This window comes from Ambystoma mexicanum, chromosome 1q (assembly GCF_040938575.1).
Source record: "Ambystoma mexicanum isolate Mex_15411 chromosome 1q, UKY_AmexF1_1, whole genome shotgun sequence".
Taxonomy (NCBI): Eukaryota; Metazoa; Chordata; class Amphibia; order Caudata; family Ambystomatidae; genus Ambystoma; species Ambystoma mexicanum.
Genome location: NC_090922.1, coordinates 1,352,632,623 through 1,352,647,091, shown reverse-complemented (window position 1 = coordinate 1,352,647,091; position 14,469 = coordinate 1,352,632,623). Strand labels below are relative to the sequence as shown.

The 14,469-nt window shown below is 40.6% G+C and overlaps 1 protein-coding gene across 1 annotated transcript in view; it reads right to left on the bottom strand.

Moving 5' to 3' along the window:
* FAF1 (Fas associated factor 1) overlaps window positions 1-14,469 on the bottom strand; it is a 2,829,503-nt gene that overhangs the window by 1,624,038 nt on the left and 1,190,996 nt on the right. The window lies entirely within an intron of this gene.

The following is a 14,469-nucleotide window of genomic DNA, read 5'->3' as shown; positions in this document are numbered from 1 at the left end:
TTGCTTTCTACAATACTTTTCAGTGTAGTGATGGCATAAGCAGCAGTTGATGTACCATCGGGTAATTTTAAACAAGAACCGTCACAAAACAGTTCTCCATCTGGCTCTTACTGTGGGGTATCAGTTAGATCAATTCTTCCTTTTGACTCTTGTTCATTAACCATTAAACAATCATGGGGGAATTGTTTTTCACCCCCTTTTTCATTGGGAGGGGGCATTAACTCGGCCGCATTTAAAGCACAACACCTCATAATTTGGATATGTGGTGCAAATAGAACTATTTCATACCTTGTTAATCTGCCTCATGTAAGGTGTTGCATCTGCATTCTATTTAAAAGAACGTCCACTGAGTGTGGTACCATGACGATTAAAGCGCGACCTAAAACCATCATTTCGGTTTGTTTTACTGACGCAGCGGCTGCAGCAACAGCTCGCAAGCAGCGCGGCAAAGCACATGCAACAGGATCCAACGTGGAAGAGAAGTAACCGCATGGTCTATTTCTCCCTCCTTGTTCCTGAGTCAAAACAGCCAAAGCACATCCATTATTTTCATGCACAAATAACTTAAAACTCTTTTCATAATTTGGCGTGCCCAAAACTGGAGCTGAACACAATGCGGTTTTGAGCAGGTCAAATGCTTCTTGACATTCCATGTCCCATGGCAAAGGTAAGGTAACATCCTTCCTCGTCAATGCCACTATTGGTTTCACGATCACAGAAAAATTAGCGATACACTGTTAATATGGATTATGAAGCCACTCCAATTAAAGCCCTGACTTCTTTCTGCATATTTGCAATAGGCATATCAGAGATGCTTTCTATTATTTCTTCTGTCAATATTCTTCCCTACTTCGAAAGGAGGTAGCCCAAGTAGGCCACTTCCTTTCGACAATACTGGAATTTCTTTAGTGAAGCTTTGTGTCCATGTGCTGCTAAATGTGTCAATAGTGCAACTGTACTCTCTTTACAGATTTCTTCTGTGTCTGCTGCTATCAATAAATCGTCTACATACTGTAATAAAACACAGCCTGATGGTAGTTCTAGCACACCAAGTCGTTCTTTTAAAGCTCTACTGTAAATAATCAGACTCTCAGTGTAGCCCTACAGAATTCGTGTGAATGTAAATGAACGTCCTCCTAGAGTAAAAGCAAATAAATATCTGCTATCTGGATGCAATGGGATACTAAAAAACACATTCTTCCAATCTACAACACTAAAATACGATGAAATTTTTCATCAAAAGAAATATGCAAGATTCAGCGAATAGGGGTGTCACGGTATTAGTTTTATGACGGTACAATAACCTTCTTGCCAAATGACGGTATATCATGGTTATCGCGGTATAGCAGGTGGAGTTAACTAATCTTAACAAATATTTTCTAAAAGGTCATAAATTGTAAGATTTATCATCACAAACAAAACCAGGCACCCAGGGCCAGAATTGGGCTTTTCAACATACTTTCCACTGAAATGCCACCCCTTGCTTCCACCAAACACAAACACACGTGTGGAGAGGAGGAGGGGCGGGGGGGGGGGGGGAGCCCTGCTGCGCCTGGCAAAGCAAACTGAATAGCTTTTCTTAAGTGGTTGTTTCAGCTTTTAGCCCCCCCACTGGCTACTGGTGAAGATGAACATGTTGCCATCTTGATAACCTGCATGCCACAGATCAATGGAGTCTGATGGTAGTATACGCTTGTGCGCATACACACACACACACGCACTCTCTCTTTACTTTACAGCCTTTAGTTTACTTGAGGGCCAAAAGGTGTTCCGTAATCACGGACATGTTACACTTTGGTATGGCAGCAGGGAATACCCACAGAGATGAGTAAATTTTGCACTGTGACTTATTATATGTAATTTCAATGATGGAACCAGGGAAATCCCCCATTGTCATATGTTTAGAAAACATTATCCATTATAAATATATAAACCCCAAACCGCCAACCCAAAGTAAACCCTTTTCCTTCTTGGCACTGTATTTATTCTTCCTATTGCTAACACATTGATTTTGTGTCAGGCATGTGTGGTTTATGGAATGGCATTAAAAACTGCTCCAACTGAAACTACTTGGAAACAATAAATCAATGTCACTCAATGTAAAAACAGATGAATTCAAAACAGATTCAATTTCTTTATACAATCCTGATGGGTTCTTACTAATATCAGGGATCTTCTGCTTTATAGTATTTACCTCTTGCCTCGAAAAAGGGGCATGTACAAACTGTGCAATATAACGGGCTTCTATTGTTTGCGCTTGAGTTCCTCCAGAGGCAGCAATTTCTGCCTTCGGGACAGACTTGGGAGGCACTTTCCTCATGGGTAATTGCAAACTAGGCGATTCTACTTTGTCTATTAAGCAACAAAGCTAAATCAAGAGAAAAAGCAGTCATTTCAATTTCAGGTGAAAATGATCTTTTGTAAATTGTCATTACATCAGCGGGACAGCATATCTTATTCTTCATACATTCATCCTGTAAGTACTCTACCATAACCTGTAATACCTTTCTCTGCATTTATGGTGTATACTGACTAAAAGTTTCATGCACTTCTATTGGGTAAATGGTGGCATCTGTAATCCATCTAAGCGCATCTCGCGCACAAATTCTCATCTCTTCAACAGGTTTCAACAGCGGAAAAAAACGTTGCTGGACATACGACATATGCGGTTCAACTTTTTTCAATAATTCTTTATGCAATTGACCACGTTTTCGCTTAAACACAAATATTCGGCCTACATGTTCTCAAACTTTCGTCGCATTATCTCGCAAAGTTGAAAGGACAACCAAATCTCTCAACTCTTTCCGTACCACTATCGGTCAAATCACTCCACATTTTCACAAGATAATACCCCATGCATTCTAACAATACCTGCTGTTCACCAAGGCCTCTATGGTCAGATGTGGAACTTTGCACAGCTGCTTCATCGGCTCCATCAATATACGTTTCTGCCCAATCTCTCAGTGCATCTTTCCTTACTTTGCTAACCATACTACGAGTCTGTCTACTGCTTCCTTGCGCAGGCCCCATCTCTGTAGAACTGCCTACTAAAGCGGCTAACTCATGCTCTAGCGGCAGTCGAGGAAATGATGTCACAGGCACAGCGGGAGAGTAATCGCTTACTGGTGCAGATGGAATAACGGGAATGGGAGGTACATAAGGAGGAGGTGCAACTGGGTCAGTACTTTACTGTTCATTTCTTCGCTCATTCAATATTTTGTTTATTAGTTCATCTGATGTATGCAAATCTTGCTGAGGATATATTTTCTCTACATCTAATTGGAAAGCCCTGTCCATGTTCCTAATGACTTGTGTCCGTTGATGCTGATCATGCTCTAGCGCTTTCTCTGCATTCGTTTTATGTCGGCGCGCAATGATTCACTCTACTTCTCAAGTGGAGATTAGCTTCCTTCCTCCAGTCTCTCACAACGTCGAACGCTGCTGGTCGGGCCTTTTTGCGTAGCAATACTGATTCTAAGTGTTCTATGCGTGATATTTCAAAGCCCCCAAATTAAGCCAATGAAGGTCTGATACACGTCTGGTCTGCCTATGCCAAATCACATTAAACACTATTGCCCCTTGTGATGAGGAAACAATAGCAGCCAATACGGAACAAAAAAAGAGGGAGGGGGACAAGTCTATGATCACACCAGACCATATAATGAAAAGTTTAAGAGACACGCGGGAACAAGTAAAAGCCCAGACTACATGTCCCAGAATGCCCCACCAATCAACTATCACACCGGACAATACAAATATAAGACACAAGAGAAAAGACACAAACTACATATCCCAGAATGCCCCAATGCATACATAATCAAAACAAAAGCCAGAAAATGGGAATAGAAATCAGACAATGAAGACGAAAAACCATGTTTCCATATAATGGGGGTTCCGGGCAGGCAGGGGTTAAATACAAAGCTAACTCCGTGAAGTTGAAGCTGGGAAGAGGTGAATTAGCGTCAGGTGTAAGGAGCCCAGGGCTGGGAACACCTAACGCTAATTACTGGGGAGGAGACTCACCGGGGTTAAAAGCATCAGAAAACAGCTCAACTGGTCTCTCGTTTTGCAGAAGTGGAAGGAGGCTAACAGAGTGGACTCGGAATAGTACGAGGACAGTACCCCATATCGGTGGGCGTATTAGAGAAAAAAGGAAACCTCACCGGAGTGTACCGTACCGGACCTGTAGTCAATTCCGACTGCACAGCAGATGAAGAAGCCTGAGTCCCAACGGCGGAAAAAGGAAAGTTTGTTTATTTACTGAAGTCCAGCCGAGGCCAGTGTGGAACGGTTGGCTCCGAGCACCGGCCGCAGAGCTTGAACAAAAAGGCTCTAAACCATTCGTAAGTATTGAGTAAACGCTTGAGTCTGAATATTGCTGCTTTGAACAAAGAAAGGCTGCCATTCCTGTGTTCTCCATATTTTGAACTGCATTCATTTGTGGACAAGCAATATTGCAATCCTTGAGTTTGTCTTTTGAGCAACCTGGAAGACCCTTTTATTTTGGTTTTGTTGCTATGAACTCTAAGTGAAGTTAATTAGTTAAGGAGAAGTCCGGGTGCACAACCATTTAACCTCTGGTGAGCAGTAAGAATAAAATACTATTGGTTAACTTACCTTCTTGTCTCTGGCTCACTACTTTACACCCCTATACCGTACTTAATATACATTTCATGTGTCGTCGACCCCTCGGGCCAGTTTCCAAAGATTGTCTGCCGCAGTGAAAAAACCTCACTAAACAGGAAGACAATTTCCCAGGCATGGTTATTTCTTACCCCTTTCTTACCCTGGGTGTTTGATCTTGCAAGAGCAACACTCAATCAATATCAGGACGTTTAGGAATCGGGGCACGACTCACCAGATCCCAGGAACAGGGGTGTGGTGGCCAACTTTTCCCCTGCAATAGATGTTTTGGTCCAAACAAAATAAACTCTGTTTTTTTGGGATAAAGTTGTAGTCAATTTTGTGCCATTCAGATCCCTATTTCCTCCAAACATTTGCCTACCTTAGCAAGAGCGTCTTCCACATCATCAAGTATGATATATAGCTGCGTATCTTCAGCATAAGAGTGGAACCTAAGATGGTGTTTCTCCAAAATATCCATTAATGGGTGAAAATAAATATTAAATAAGAGAGGAGAGAGTGCAGGTCCTTGTGGCACACCGCAGCATTGAGAAAGGATTTCAGATATAAATCCTCCCACGTGTACACATTGTTTATGCCTGTATGGAATGAGGTGAACCAATCCAAGGCAAAGGCATCCACATTCACTAGATTCTTAATACGATGTAGCAAGATTCTGTGTTCCACTGTATCAAATGCAGCGGATAGGTCGAGCATTACAAACAAGGAGGGTTTACCTACATCCCCTGCCTACAGCATCTCGTCCCATACCGCCACCAATGCTGTTTCTGTCCCAAATCTGGGGCAAAAGCCGGATTGTAAAGGGTGAAGACCCTTGTCTTCAATGTAGGTCTGTTGCTGGCTTGTGGCTACTTTTTTCACATTTCTTTCCGGCCAAGGGAGGCCTGCAATGGAGCGATAATTATTGTAATCCTCAGGATCAAGACTAGCCTTTTTTAACAGTGGAGAGACAACTGACAATTTTGAAGGCTCTGGAACCACACGCTGCGTAAATGATGCATTTACAAATTCGGTCACACATGGAGTTCAAACTGATGATAATCGCTTAGCTACTAAAGCAGGGATTGGAAAAAGGGGGTCATTTGTAGGTTTTAGGTGTGACAAAAGGCTACAAATATCCTCCTCGAATGCCTGCTTAAAAGTAAACTGGGAAATCCCAGCAGTTACACTTTCCGCTGCCTTAGTAATGCATTTAATTGTGTTAGCTGCATTCAAGGGTGATATAATATCTGGCTCTATTTGTTCAAAATTCTTTCTCTGAATAACATTCAGCTCATTTAAATAATTTGCAGATGAGATCTTCACTGGGGTATTCATATTAGGATTAACAAAATTCACAATTGTTCTAAATAACTCTTGGGGATGATTTGCTTCAGCTAGAATTTTTCCTGCCAAGAAGTTCGACTTATCTCGATAATAGTCTTTTTATAGTTAATCAATGCTATTTTTGCTGATAAGGCATGTTCGGGTGAATAAATTGGACAAAACATTATACGAGTGTACTCAAGGACACAAACAAGACAAGCGACCCTCTGCTGTCTGCACATCAACTCCCATGGCTGATCACTTATGACCAACCTGAAATAAGGAAATGTATCAAGAAGCTAAAATCTTGGAATGCACCCGATTTCGACGGGCTGACAAACATCTTCAAAAGAGATCCGGAAGAGTGCTATATTTCAAAGGATATCAACAACTGGTGAATTACCAGTGACATGGACAGCTGTCATTATAGTGCCCATCTAGAAGCAAGAAAATTGCCTGCAGCCCACATTCAAAAACAACTTGTATGTTGCACTTACAACTTCAACATCATGGACATAAGGCAAACAGGGTTCACGAAGGGAATAGGTATAGATCTTAATATATTCATCTTAAATGTACTGAAACTAGAAACCAACAAAAATAAATATAATTTGTTCCTTGCATTTATCGACCTTCACCGAGCATTTGATAGCGTAAATAGATGAAACTCGGGGATAAAATGCGTGCATAGAAGTGTGCAGAGACATTGTTAGAAATCACCAAGGTGTTCCACACTAATACATCGGAGATTATCATAGGAAATTCAAACTGAAAAGGGTGAGGAACAAGGGTGCCCTCTAGCGTCTACATTGTTCAATCTATATTTAGCAGATCTACCAATGACTCTGAAAAACGTGGCCGATTTCCCACCAAAAAAAAAGGAAAATGGACCACACATTGCTTTGATAGTATATGCAGATAATCTGGCGGTCATTGATTGTACTCAAATAGGTCTTCAATGAAAACAGACTCATCTGGAAGCATATATGGCAAACAAATTACAATTATCAAAATAAAAAGTCTAAAATCATAAGCATTATACATAGAAGTAAGACGAAGATTGCATTTACTGGGAAACTAAGCAGAAGAACAATGTTATTCAATTAGATACCTGGGTATTCAGTTCAAGAAGACACTTGGTGAAACCATTTGGATAAACATGCTAAAAACGAAATGAAAATGTTTGCCTCACAGGGATCCATAATTCATACAAGATATGGAAAATTCACAATGATATGATATGGCATTTATAACGCGCCTATACACAAGTGTTTCTACCAAGTGGACAAACAATAATACCACTAATAATGTTCTATAAACAAAAAGCTAAGCCAACAATAACATATGGTGCAGAAGCGGCATTAGGTATGAATTGGTCAATCTGGAACCCGTTAGAAGGTGTGTTTTGGAAAAGGTTCCTGCAATTACCAAAAAGTGTTCCCATGAGTGTTATAAGAAATGAATTAGGACTGCAATCGTTATACTCAATAACGCTATGGAAACGTGTCATGATGCCTACCCCCGGAGCACCAGGCCAGGCCCAGCACCCCCGGAAGCAGGCATCATGCCCTCGGGTAAAAGCCCAGCGGCCCCTTATAGGGGCTCTTTGGTCTCAGTCCTGGCGCCATAGGAGCCAGGCTCAAAAAGGGAGGTGTTTTGTGCACTTACCTGATGCAGACCATGCTGCACGCTTCAGGCCTCCCTGAGACCTGAAAGGGACTATTTTTTCACTTGGGCGTGGCCAGGGAAGGATACATACCTAGTTGGGGAAGGATACATACCTGGGACTTCTTTGGAGGCTATTTAAGCCACGCCCAGACAGCAGCTCATGCTTCGCGGTGTTCCGCTTCCTGCAGCTTAACGCTCACCGTGTCTGCTCCTGCTCCTGGACTCCAGCCACGCCCACCTCGAACCTGGAAGACCTGCAAGGAAGGAAGAGAAGAGAAAGGTGAAAACCAAGGACTATTTCAAACTTCTTACCTGCATCTGGAATCTTCTCGCCAGCATCCCTGAAGAAAGACTTCCATTTAAAAGCATCGCGTTGCTCGCTGCAGCGCCAAGCTTCACTCACCTGTCCTCGAGACATCTCCCGGCTCCATCGCGGCTGTCAGCATCGGACGCCACATCTCTGCACCTAGGGGAGAGAGGAAGAAACAAAAGGTGAGCAGAAGGAACACAGAAGGAAAGCCTGATTAACAGCCATAATACTTACCGGCTTTTCTTCCACATTTCGGGTCGGGGCCGCCCCGTTGGCAGGTACCGTACCCCGGCCCCTATGGGGAAAGGACAAGAGACATTTCTGGGGAATGAGAAGGACATTTAGAGGGATCGCCCTCATCACTACTCACCTCGGCAGTTTAACCCCTCGACGCATCGCCTTCATTCTGCACCTGAAATAAAGGACAGATCACAGGTTAGAAAGACAACATAAAGGGGGCCTCACTTGAACTTTGACCTTTCATACTTACGGCGCATCGCTCAGGAAAGTCAAGTGGATTTTGCCAGCGCCATTCTGAAAACCAGTGAAGTAACTGGACGAACGCGCGCCCCTGCACCAGAAGCAGGATGGAGAGTTCATCCTTCCAAACCATAAGGTGAGCTTAAACCGGGGTTTGGAGGAAGTTAGAGAGGAACGAAGGGGAAAAGGGGGGAGCTAGCACACTATTCTGCAGACTGTTAATCCCCTTTCTCATCTGCAGAAGGATATTCCTACGGGCCAGGCAAGCACGATTTGGAGGTCCTGTCCAATCGGTGTTCCGGGTCCTGCGCATCACGCTAGAAGAGGCCACAGCAATCCAGACTAGACCAGCGCCCCCGTGGGAACCAGGTGAACGTTACAAAACGTCTTTCACTTTACAGAAAGCTTAAGATGAAAAATGCAGCTGCACCCTAACGCATACTAAATACTTCTATGAATGGCCCTGCAGTATGGCCTCTGAACGAATGGAATGAGATATCTAAAAAACATCTAGAGGACTTGGATACTGATAAAGAAACGATCAGGACACCGGATGCAGTCAAAGAAAGTTACATCAGAGAGACTGGATCGAAACAGCTGAACAAAGAGTAAACAACAAAGTGTTAAGAGATTTTCCCAAAGAACCAGGTACATTAAACAGGGTGCCAAGATACTTACAGAAATGTCCAAGCAGGTATCACCGTAATCAATTCTTACGGCTAAGAGATAATCTACACCACACTAAAGAGGTAATGTATAGAAGAAAACAAATTAATTGCCTGAATAGCAGCGGTCAATTTTGTAAATTGATGGGGAAAATAGAAACTGTTAAACACCTGATAATCATCTGTCTGGTTGTAAAGATGCAGAGAACATTATATCTAGGAAAGTACTTCACAAATGCAAGTACATTAACAATGTACAAATGGTGGAACTACTACTTATTAAGCGAAAACACACTCCTTGAATGTGCAGTCATAAACTTCCTTAACAATATATTAGAAACGTTTGAAACAGGCAATCAATTTAGAGATATGATCACCAATGGAAGATGGGAGTACGAATGACGGCAACAAAGTGGACACAAAGAAAATGGATAAAAGTTTTTTTTTCATTAAGGAAAGAAACGTCCTTTAGTGTAGTCCTTTTATGTGTAAAAAAGGTTTGTAATAAACTAAAGACAATAAAAAAATTAAAAGAATTAAAAAAAAATGCATTTAAATGCTTGGGAAAATGGTTAATGCAATGAACGTTAATGACAAGTTGTTCTTGATAAAAACTTAAGCCATACTGTTCAGACAGGATACAAGTTTGTTTGAGTTGGTTGATTAAAACATTTAAAGGTGTGCGACTAGTGGTATTAGATGTTGTTGGTGTGAGTCAAGGCTATTGTGAAAGAGAACAATGCTGTTGGATAAATGATGAGCCATCAGAATGTTAACTTGCAAGGTATATGCAAGGGTACACTGATGGAAATAAGGAAAGAGGAAACATTTGTACTGATTCGAGAAGGCTGTATCTTCTAATCCTTGCACTGGCTTGGTATAGTTGGAGATCGCCATTTTGTGATATACATTTTTGCTGACAAGTTGGAGTTCTGATTGGGTGCACGCAAGTGTGGATCTATATGTACACTTGATAATGACAGTACAAGCCTTTAAGTAATTCTTCATACACAGCTAATGTCTAGCTTAGTGAGAGTTGACCTAGCTTCAAATGGAACATTGATAAGAGTTTACAAATTTAATTGAGATGCTACTGCACAGCTGTGCCGATATCATTCAGGTGGTGTAGGGAATGTTCTGGGAGAGTTCACAGTTTGGCTGCTTTCACACAAGAATAGTATTGCATTCATTGGATGGAGTGAATATATACTTAATGAAATCAAATTCCTTTGCCATACTCATTTATAACCATGTATGGAAAATGCTGTACAAGAGAATACATTGGGGGAGGAGGTACTCAGGATAAGCAATGTCTGAAGTGTCTTGCTGGTGATTGTCTCCTGTTTCCAACTTGCAGCTGCAGCTATTAAATAGCTACTGAACTAACCACCTAAATTGGATTCGCAAGTCAAAGATTTCTTAGTCAAGATTTTCTAAACAAATGCTTTGCAGTGGTCGACAGGAAGCACAGCAGTAGCCAAAGGGTAGTATATACCTGGTCTAAAATGTTCAATTCTTTGGGAACAATAGCAGTCCATTTTTTTTCACTTTTGTATAGGTACATTATAAATACCATATCATATCACTTAGGAGTTCAAGTTTTAGAAAAAAACAAAAGCGGAAGTGCACTCTCCCTTCTTCTGTTTAACAATCATCTATCTGTCACTGCAAATCTGAGGTGGGATATGTGTAGATTGGTGAAATTATGTATGACTATTATACAGTCTGACATGTTAATGTAGCATGACATTTAGACAAATAAAGCTCCCAGAAGCTTACTGATGCTTCTTATAAGGTATTTTCACAATTAATCCTCAATGACCTACAGGATTTCTTATCAAGGAACAACACTTTTTTCAAAATTTCAAATAGGATTCAGGAAGTACATGGGTTGCTCACGCAATGCTACTTTAGTTTCTCTTCTACAGTGTCATACTAAGAGTAAACAGACAGGTACAATTTATATGGAGGCATTGGATCTGTGTGCAGCATTTGATACTGTGATCAGAGCAAAGTTGTGGGAAAACATGATACTTTTGGGCGTTCCGATACACAGTTTCACTCATTGCACTCTTGCACACAAGGACTACTTATAGGGTCTGTTTAAACACTCTTGGTACCCTTACTGAACCCATTGAAACTTCAATAGGGCTTAAACAGGGCTTCTCCTTAGCAGCAGTTTTATTCAATCGATATCTCTCAGACATGGATTGGTACTGGAAGGATATTATAAGGTTTCCTGCCAGTATGGATCATCTAAAACTAAACTGCATAAGTTTTGCGGACAACATACTTTTGATAGATGGAACCCCATTTGGGTTACAGAATAAATTGAATTGCATCTTTGAGTATGCCCAATCTCACAATTTGAGGGTTAATCAATCTAAATCCCAGATTATAATCTTCTCCGGCGGGAGGCTAAGAACACAAAAGGTTTAACTGGTCTATTGGTATTGTCAACCTACAAAAGGTAAAGAGTGTTAGATATCTGGGATATGCCTTAACTGACCAGAATTCGATCAAATGTTGGAAAGAGTTGCTTAATGAAAAACTGAAGCCTCTAACATCCCAGATGTGTATTATCTATAGAAAATATTGTAACTTTTCCTTACGTCCTCTTGTGCAATTCTATTTACTAAAAATTGAACCTATTGTTTTGATATCTGCATGGTCGAGATTGATGACCTATTAGATACCGACCAAGGCAAATTATGGAAAAGGACATTAGGGCTAGCAAAATCAATCCTCAACAATATTATCCAGCATGAATTTGGCTTATTACCACTCTCATCAAAAAGAAATTGGAGAATGCTCAATAATTATAAAAAGATGCTATCTCCTCCGAAAAATTCATTGTATGAGGATTTAAACATCTTGATTGCCTCAGGTTCTTCAATTTCTGTAACTAAATTTGTAATGAAAATGGATATTATCCTAGAACTAATCAATGTGTCTAAAAATATCCTAGAACTAATCAATGTGTCTAAAAAAAGATCTTATAGCATGCTTATCTGCCAACAAGAGGAAATTCCAACTACTGTATTGGTGCATGCAGTCAGACAGGATTGGGAACTATAAAGCGTCCAATGAATATGCCTTATATAGAAGGAAATTGGGTGATCTACCAAGCTATGTTCTGAACTTTCCAGGACTTGCTGAAAGGGACTTGTACTTACGTTTTAGGTTAAATCAATTTCTTACCCTTCAACGTGTGCAAAACTGGGCTTTGTATAAAGAAAAATTCTATTGCAAAAGCACTTATTGTCGCTTCTGTGGTACGGTCAATTTGATTGAGACCTTGAAACATTTAGTAATCTTTCGCACCAGATTTGAAACACAGAGAATCAATGAATTTGGGAATTATTGGTACTCAGTATCATATAATTCTAGAACTACATTATGGACTAGATGCATGTGGGGAAAGAGCATACATCTGATTATAAAGTTAACCAAAATTCTTGAGGTTCTTAAAGAACAACAGTTACTAGTTGGAATATGAACAAAAAAATTAAGAGCAAGTGAGGTTCCTTCCTCTCCTAAGGTCGAGAGGTTTATGAAGTGGAATTGAAGGCAAAGGAAAATCTAGCTTTGATGGTAATTAAAGGCAGGTTCTGCTTGAATTTGCACTGTAGTTCTGTATCTGAGGAAGTTTAGCACCTGTTGGCTATAATGAAATGCTTCTATTCTCATATCTTGCATAGGAATTTGAAATAGAATGTATCTGTATCTTGCATCTAGTTTCCTAGAAGCAGTTGAGAAAAAAGTTATATGTTTTATAATAACGCACAAGGGACTGGGCACCAATACGGGGATCCACCTTAAACGTAGCTGCAGGCACAGAACTCTTGGAAACAACCTAGCATGGGGGATCATCAAGCCTCGGTACTTCGGAAGTTGAAACAAATTGGGCACCATGTCATGTATGAAACTCCATAGGATTACAGCGCTCACATGAAATAATTGGAAACCAACCTCCTGAAAACGGGACTGGACTTAACCTTTTGTGAATCCTCGCTTATAAGCTGAAGCCCAACACGGCAGGTGTGCCATAATCACTAAGGCAACACACAATCAGTTGGCCACAAAAAATGGGCCCAATTCTGCTGCATATAGGCACTAAGAACAGGGTAACTGAATACTGGAACTAACACAAATTCACAGGATCGGCCAACATACATGCCTCTGCATAGGAGCAATATGTTCACGTGCAATGGAACCATATTAAACGCCATGAAGGACTTTCCTCATATTATATATATTGATAGCTGGATTTATATTAATCACTACATTAGTTTGGCACGCAAGCTCCTTAATCAATAGACCCACTAATACAGTAAACTAACACTGATTGGTGGCATATCAGACCAGCATAGGAGATACCTTTACCACATCAATCTTTTTCTCCATAGGTACCACCCTCTACCATTGCTGACTATATGAGATTCAATTCCAACCATCCAGGAACACGCTAACCCTACAATTGGTAAGCTTTACACAGCTCATGTCATAAGCTTACTTAAATCTTAATTACACCACAGACAATGCAACTAAAGACCAATTTCTCTTTTTACATCCCATTTTGTCCCCTTTGCATTCTACGATTAACTCCATGGAACAATAACAATTGCAAAAATATGACTAAATTGACTGGCAACTGTAAAATACAATTCTATTCTAACCCATATGGACAATTACCATACACACAAATGTACTGTTAATATGTGAATTTGTCACACCGGACAAACGTCACAGGACTATGAACACTTTATTAACATGTCAACTATGGTCTCGCCATCAAATGCCAACAACCAACTATTAGCTATAATTAAATATCAATGAATGTTCCTCTATCACCAACCAAATGGCACCTTTTCACTCAGGTCACAAATATGCAGCCTTGAGAAAGACCTCATAGGTTGAAATACGTGTCGGCACTAATGGAATAGAAGTATATCACATACTCTGTACCACATGTAAAGATTAAGCAAAAAATATGTTTGTCACAAGGGTGACAACCCATGTTTAAATTACTGAAGGAAAAATAAATCAACAAGTGTTGCAAACACCTAACGTGTGTGGAAATTGATACTCATTGGATAACAAGGAACCACTGTCCAGCATCTAATTACAAACTATTGGATCTTAGTCACCCAGAACAACCTTTGCAAACACTTGGACCTTAGGAGCTTTGTCCCACTGAGATCCACCGGACAGGTGGCAGACAACGCAACGAGGAAAACAACGCACACACTAGCGCAACACCCACATTCCCAACAAGCTCTCAAATTACTTCAACTGTGTTTCGGAGAAGATTGTGTCTGATGCACCTTATTTTAATGTCGGTGGGATGCCTTTTTGAGTTTGTAAATGAAGCAAAACAAAACCTCTTATTAAAAG